Source organism: Etheostoma spectabile, chromosome 13 (genome assembly GCF_008692095.1).
Source record: "Etheostoma spectabile isolate EspeVRDwgs_2016 chromosome 13, UIUC_Espe_1.0, whole genome shotgun sequence".
Classification (NCBI taxonomy): Eukaryota; Metazoa; Chordata; class Actinopteri; order Perciformes; family Percidae; genus Etheostoma; species Etheostoma spectabile.
Genome location: NC_045745.1, coordinates 3872548 through 3879560, shown reverse-complemented (window position 1 = coordinate 3879560; position 7013 = coordinate 3872548). Strand labels below are relative to the sequence as shown.

General features: G+C 41.6%; 1 long non-coding RNA gene across 1 annotated transcript; it reads right to left on the bottom strand.

The window, feature by feature from the left end:
- Positions 1 to 1877: 1877 nt before the first annotated feature.
- LOC116700712 (uncharacterized) lies at positions 1878 to 6512 on the bottom strand. The gene is made up of 3 exons (XR_004334714.1): positions 6502 to 6512; positions 3478 to 3481; positions 1878 to 1926 (listed from the first exon to the last, which is right to left on the bottom strand). It is a non-coding gene; the product is annotated as an uncharacterized LOC116700712 (long non-coding RNA).
- Between the last annotated feature and the right edge of the window lie 501 nt (positions 6513 to 7013).

The following is a 7013-nucleotide window of genomic DNA, read 5'->3' as shown; positions in this document are numbered from 1 at the left end:
TGCCTCACCATCCTCCTCAGCCTCTCGTGCTCTCCGAGCCGCGGCGATAGCCTCCAGTGTTTACGCAGCATACGGCATGACTTATACATGAAGAGTCGGCTCTTTATTCATCTTCCTGGGACTCCCACAGCGTGAGCCGTCTGTATCACTTCAGCTACTGTCTTCGCTAACCTTTTCATCTTCTCGCACGCACAGACGTTCTTTCAAGCCTGGGAGATTCTGGGAGCCCCACGGGAGGGAAAAAGTGAAAGGACAGATCTCTGCACTTTGTGCGTGTGTGTGTAATTGTATGTTTATGGTAAATAAATAACATCAGTTGTCTAACTGAGTTTGACATGGCCGTTAAAACCTGCTTCAGTGTTGGCATCGGCTGAGTGTTTGACGGGTGTGATATTATATGGAGCAAGCTTAACTTACTGTTGACGCTGGTGTCAAAGGCTGAAAGTTGGAGGATCATGATGTGGAAGTTTTACTTTATTTATTTAGTTCAACAGATTCCCATGGTGCCCAGAGGGTGAATATCTACGACTATTTCATCATTAACTAGATGGCACACCACCTTCCACATGGTTTACAGATTCTGTACCATATTTATACTGGTGATCCCCTGAGATTTCCTCGATCTCCAACATGAGGTTCCACGAGAGGGTGTGAGCGTCGTCATTGGCGCTGCAGCTGTCCAAACTAAACGCCATCTTGGACAATGTCTCGCACCCACTCCATGGCTTGCTGATACATCACAGGAGCACTTTCAGTGATAGACCTCTGAAAAGGACTTTGGTTGAACCTTGTTTTTTCGTTTTTCTTCTCAAACAAGGCTCTACATTGAACTCTTTTGTTGAACCTTCATGAACTTGTTTCCCAAAACGGACTATCGAAACTAAATGGATTATTTATTTTGGAGTACGTTGGACATTATATGGACAATCTTGAACATTGTCACAAAGGATTTTTGAGTGTATGCTTCCCATGCATAAATGTATGAATTGCCCTTTAACGGTCAATTAGGGGCCGGAGTGTTGAAGCCATTATACTGATTTTAGTTTGATCCTTTTCACATGCATGTGATTTATAATTATACTGATGCCTATATTCGGACAATGCTAATTACAATTAATGTCGATTATGTTGATGTGATGTTAATGGGGATGATGATGACATCAGGGGGTGTTAACTCCCTATTTAGACCTCCCCTGAGCCAGGTGTGTGTGTGTATGACTAGAGAGCGGAAGGACAAACTATTTTTCAACCGCATTTTGTGAGACAGACGGTTTTTTGCTTTGTTAAATACGAGTTTATTTATGTTGCTATTGCAGGTATAAAATAAAGAAACGGATCTTTGTGACACTACGAATGAATGCGCGTTGATTTACTGACCGCTCCTGCACTCATTCTCCCAAAATGCACCACAGAGCGCCGCAGGAAGTCCTTCCTGCCTGTGGCCATCAAACTTTATAACTCCTCCCTCTAAGTGTCTGACACACAGACACTCAAAGAGCTTGATACTGGACAATATTATCTGTATTATCTGTTTTGTGCAATAACACTGGCCTGACATGTGTGCAATACTCAACTTCTACAATTATTATTATTATTATCATTATTGCTTTTCACCATTGCAATTCCTTAATTCTGTAAATAATGTAAAATAACATTCTTTTAACTATGTAAATACCGTACATATCCACACTCCTCATATTTCTTTGTTTACATTTCTACTCTGATGTTTATACTATTTGTGCAACTGCAACACAGAGTTTCCCTTCGGGGATCAATAAAGTATTTCTGATTCTGATTCTGATTCTGATTAAACATCAAGTGCCAATAATGACGTCAAATCACATTCTCTAGTCTAATTTTATGATTGCGTTCAGAGTGTGAGGCTATTCACTCTCAAAATCAAAAAAGCAACAGAGAGGATTTCTACTCCGTCTGTGTTTAGCCATCAAGCCAACTTAAAAGTGCAATATGTAACACTGACAGCTATTGTTTTATAGAATTACTGCAGTACAAATTCAAAATACTGGCTAGAGTCGTCTCCCCAGATTTGAGGTTCACGGAGGTTACCAGGCCGAGACCGTAGCATCTGTAGTCTTGCTTTGCCAGACCCTCCTCCAAAGTGCGCTGAAGGGACATCCAACGTCCAAACAATGTTGCTGGACACTTGTCCCACAGAGCCAGACGTTATTCCACAGCACAGCGGAGTAGCTAACGTTAGATGCTGGATGCATTGACAGTCATGGAAGCACACTCGGAGCTCTGTATCCGACTGACAGACACACGTTTTCAGCTTAGAATTACGGTAGGAACCGCTAAAACACAACAACCTCGCCGTCCTCTCCGCCCAATGGACAGACACACTTCCTGAGTTCAGAATGAGCCGCTAAATATCACACTACCTTGTCGCATACCATGTGTGAAACACTGATGGAAATGGTTTAAAGAAATAGTCTCAGAAATAATTTATTTAAAACAAAAGACTAAAATGTTTTGACAGATACCTGAGTTCTCTTTTGACTAAAACTAGACTAAAATGACGAGACTTTAAAACGTGACAACAAAACAAAATATGTGAATGACTCAAAATGACTGAAACTAACAAGGACATTTGGCTAAGACGAAATTCAAAATAGGTGACAAAATGAACACTATTTGGATTCAGCTCTGTAAAGTTAGCATGGAAATGGGAGAGGAATATTTTTAGTGATGATCATGGTGTGCTCCATTGGCTCTTGGTGTGCTGTAATGCTAATTTCATGCTGTTTTTCTAAATGTCTGGTTGACCAATCATACTGCCGGATAGGATCTACTTGTTGTATATCATGTGGTGTCTTTACAACTGTTGGAAGGATTGCCATGACATTCAAGTTCCCTAAAGATATGTGTGTAACTTGGGTGATTCCATTGCTTTTCATTCAGCTCCATCACAGGTCAAATATCCATAATACCTGCTAAACATCAGAGTTCTATCATTGTTATTATGTGCACGTTAGCATACTGTCTTAAGCATTGAGCTCAAAGCCTCACTGTGCTTTAGTACAGCTTCACAGAGACTCTGGACTCTTTGTCTTCTTTCTTCAGAACATATTTCAGTCAGTGCATGGAACTTGTTCTTACGTCTCCCGGGCAGCTCGCTATAGTTGATCTGTCCATGCTGTTTTAAATAATACATATTCATTACACTGTAAGCTGAAAGGATTTTCACTCACCCACCAGCTTTTCATTACAAGGACTTTAAACCATTGACGAAGAGTGCATTTCGAAAATGTTCCAGCAAGCAACAATAAGACAGACTTATTTTTTTTTCAGTGATTTCATTATACTGATTTTCTTTTTTTATTCTAACGCTGGGCTGTTTCTGTGCAAGCGTGATCCACATTAGAGCTTTAAATCTGAAGTCATTGGATCTCACTTCCTTAGAGGAAACAAAACAGCATTAATATTACGTTGCATTTGTCATTTGATTTTTGTTCACACGTCCCTTTTGCTAGTAAGATATGAGCAAGAGAATGTGTGAGTAGACATATCTTTGGGGATCTTGCTGGTGAAATGGATTGGAATTGTTTCAGCCACTGGAAACACTGTTCCATTTCCAAACTTAAAAAGCATTTAAATCCATCCATCCACCCGTCTTCATCCACACATCCGGTGTCTTTGGGGTCCCCAAACTTCCCTCTCCCGAGCCACATTACCCAGCTCAAACAGGGGTTATCCCGAGGCGTTCCCAGGCCAGGTTGGAGATATAATCCGTCCACCTAGTCCTGGGTCTTCCCCGAGGCCTCTTCCCAGTTGGACGTTCCTCCACCTAGTCCTGGGTTTTCCCCGAGGCCTTGTCCCAGCTGAACGTGCCTGGAACACCTCCCTAAGGGGGCGCCCAGGAGGCATCCTGACCAGATGCCCAAACCACCTCAACTGGCTTCTTTCGACGCAAAGGAGCAGCGGCTCTACTCCGAGCTCCTCTCGGATGACTGAGCTTCTCACCCGATCTCTAAGGACGCCAGCCACCTTCCTGAGGAACTCCATTTTGGCCTCTTGTACTTGGCCTCTTGATCTCGTTCTTTCGGTCATGACCCATCCTCATGACCATAGGTGAGGGTAGGAACTCACTCGCCAGACCCAAAAAATCCTTCACTTGGGGTAAGGACTCATTCCTTACCTGCAAGCATTTTAATGTTCTGCTTTAAACTTCCAGTTGCGGCTATGAGAACTTGCCTCATGTGTATCGATACAGATGTATCTCATTTCAAATTCAGATTTTTCTTACAATAGCTCCAAGTACAGCTGGGTAATACATTGATATTATATTGATATTGACATGGGACTAGATATCCTCTTAGATTTTGGGTATCCTAATATGGCATAAGTGTGCCTGGTTTTACAGGCTGTATTACAGTGATTTTATTCCATTTTTTGAACTTACCAGACTGTTCTAGTTATTTTTTTATTTGCCTTTACCCACTTAGACATTATATCCACATTCCTGATGATAATTTATCTAAAATCTCATTGGGATGATATTTTGTGGGAGCACCAAAAGTCAACCCTACAACATCGTCGCAATATCGACGTTGATGTTTTTGGTCATGAATGTCGTTATATTAGATTTTCCCCGTGTCGTTCAGCTCTAGCTCCAAGGTTCCAATCTTTTTCATATCCATATTCTCCATAAGTGAAAAAAAGGAGTCGATGCCAGACAATTTTGGTGTCACAACAAACCATTCTCAACTGGTTTTAAGTGTGAGAAATGAGGAGAATATAGTGACTCATGGTACATTTGGACCATATCTCTTCCATTTGACAGGTTTGCTTAAAAGAAATGCACTGAGATGATTTGCAATCCCTCTTGCGGAGAGCCTAATGATACTTCTGATGAAAAAATTAGTACCGCTCTGCAGGAAGCGTCATTCTTTAACCCCCGAATGTTACATGCTTTAATAATTAGGATCATGATAAGCTGTTTGGATGAGTAGCATGTTGCTATATTTATTACAGAGAAGGACTGCCACATCTGAGCTCCAGCATGCAGGCTGTTTCAGATTAGGGAGACAAAACGCATCAAGTGTCCATTATCAAATGCCTTATTGTGTTGTTAATCTCAGGAAATGAATTTTCTCTCATAGAAAAAATAGATAAAAACAAACCTCCATTTGAGTGATATGGCGGTACGGAGTGTCATCATTGAGCTAATTAGGAAGTAGATGTCCTGATATACATCAATAGTGTCAGCTAATTAGACAACCCACAAGACTATATTACATAAACTCGCATTTGCAGAGTTTTTGCGCTGAGCCAAAGAATCACTGATGGCGCTGTAATTTTGTGCCGATGAAAACCGCATTCACGTGTTTTGGTTTTTGTGTCATTTGCATTGCTTCTGTCATTATTTGTCTTTTTGCAAATTGCTTTCACACCTGTGTGTGGAGCCCATGCGTGGTATGAGCCAGGCTATTTTTATCTGCAGGGTTTCCTGTCATGAATAGCAGATGATATACCTAATGAGGCCACGGCCTGAGCGTGCGAGGGGTTATTGAGGTGTATTGAGCCAGTGGTGTGATTCATGCCTCCGATCAGAAACACTGAGATACAGCCAATTCAATGAATCATTTCTGGAACATTGCAGTCCACTAACGGACTCTTTTCTAATCATCCAGCCAGAACACAATGCACCCTGATTGATATCCTCTTCTTTGCGAGCAGATGATTAGATGATATTGTAACCTATCCTCGCACAATGCAAATTCTTTCTCTGGTCTTCGCATTTTGGTCTGAAAATGAATGAGATCTGCACGAGTTAGCAATTAATTTTTCCTTGAAAAGTGAATAAACGCTCCAGTGTGCGTGTGGAGATTGTAGGCCTGTACTGAATGGTGCTGAGCTTCATTTATAATGTTGACACTGGGATTCCAACTCAACATTCCAATGCTGCGCAGGTTTTCTTTTGCACGTCTTTGTTTAAAGACAGTATTTTCGCACAGTTGCAGAAAAAGGTTAGGCTTCACTGATAATAACACACACACACACACACAAACACACACACACACACACATACACAGTCGGGTTCTGGTGGGAGATTGTGCTGATTGACAACGGGCCAAGTGGGTAGCACATGAGTCCATGAGACTAATGTCGGATTACTCCACTTTTTCATTGTGACATTTTGCGATTACATTCTGAATCTGCCAGATAAATAGTACAATGTCTTCCTCTGATTCAGAAGTACACTGTAAGTCAGTAGTACGCTATACAGGGGAGTTGCATATTAAGTGGTTTGGGGTACAACTTGGTGTTGAAGTATTTCACAAGCAGCAATACCACAGGCCAAGCAATCGGCCCGTTCCAAACAGACCCGTTGTCAACGGGCACTGCGCAAGTTATTCAAATTGAGGATTTTGTTCGAGGATTTTCATTAATTTTTTAGGGTAATGTAGCTCAGCCTAAAATCTTTCAGTAAGCCCTAACTCTTAATCAATGCTATCTTCCTAAATAGAATCAGCTGTTCACCTTCCTGCTAAACCAATCAGAATTGGCAATCAAATTGCAAGGGCCAATCACAGTCACAACCCTGCCATAAATCTGTTTCTCCCTATGCTATTAGCTGTTGTTTCAGGCAAAGAGTGCACCCCCCCCCCCCCCCCCCCCCCCCCCCCCCCCCCCTCCAGTCCTCTACTCCAGCTGACCGGTTCCGCAGCCTCCTTCGGTCTGGTCTTCGGGCTCCTTCGTCGCCACCACCGGTGTCTAGACTCCATCGGGGGATTATGATGGTTCTATATATATTATGCTATTATTAGTATAACAATGAAGTCTAATCTCCAAAGACTTTTTACATTTTATTGTGCTGTAAACCTTTGTGCATATCTTCAAACACGTCTCTCCTGATTGAAATGACGTCCTACATAAAAGATGACAACAGACATTTTAAAGCTTCCTTTGAAAAACATCAATAGAAGCTTCAGAAGTAAAAAAAAAAAAAAAAAAAAGATATTTGCATTGCAACCCTGTTAGCATGTGTGACA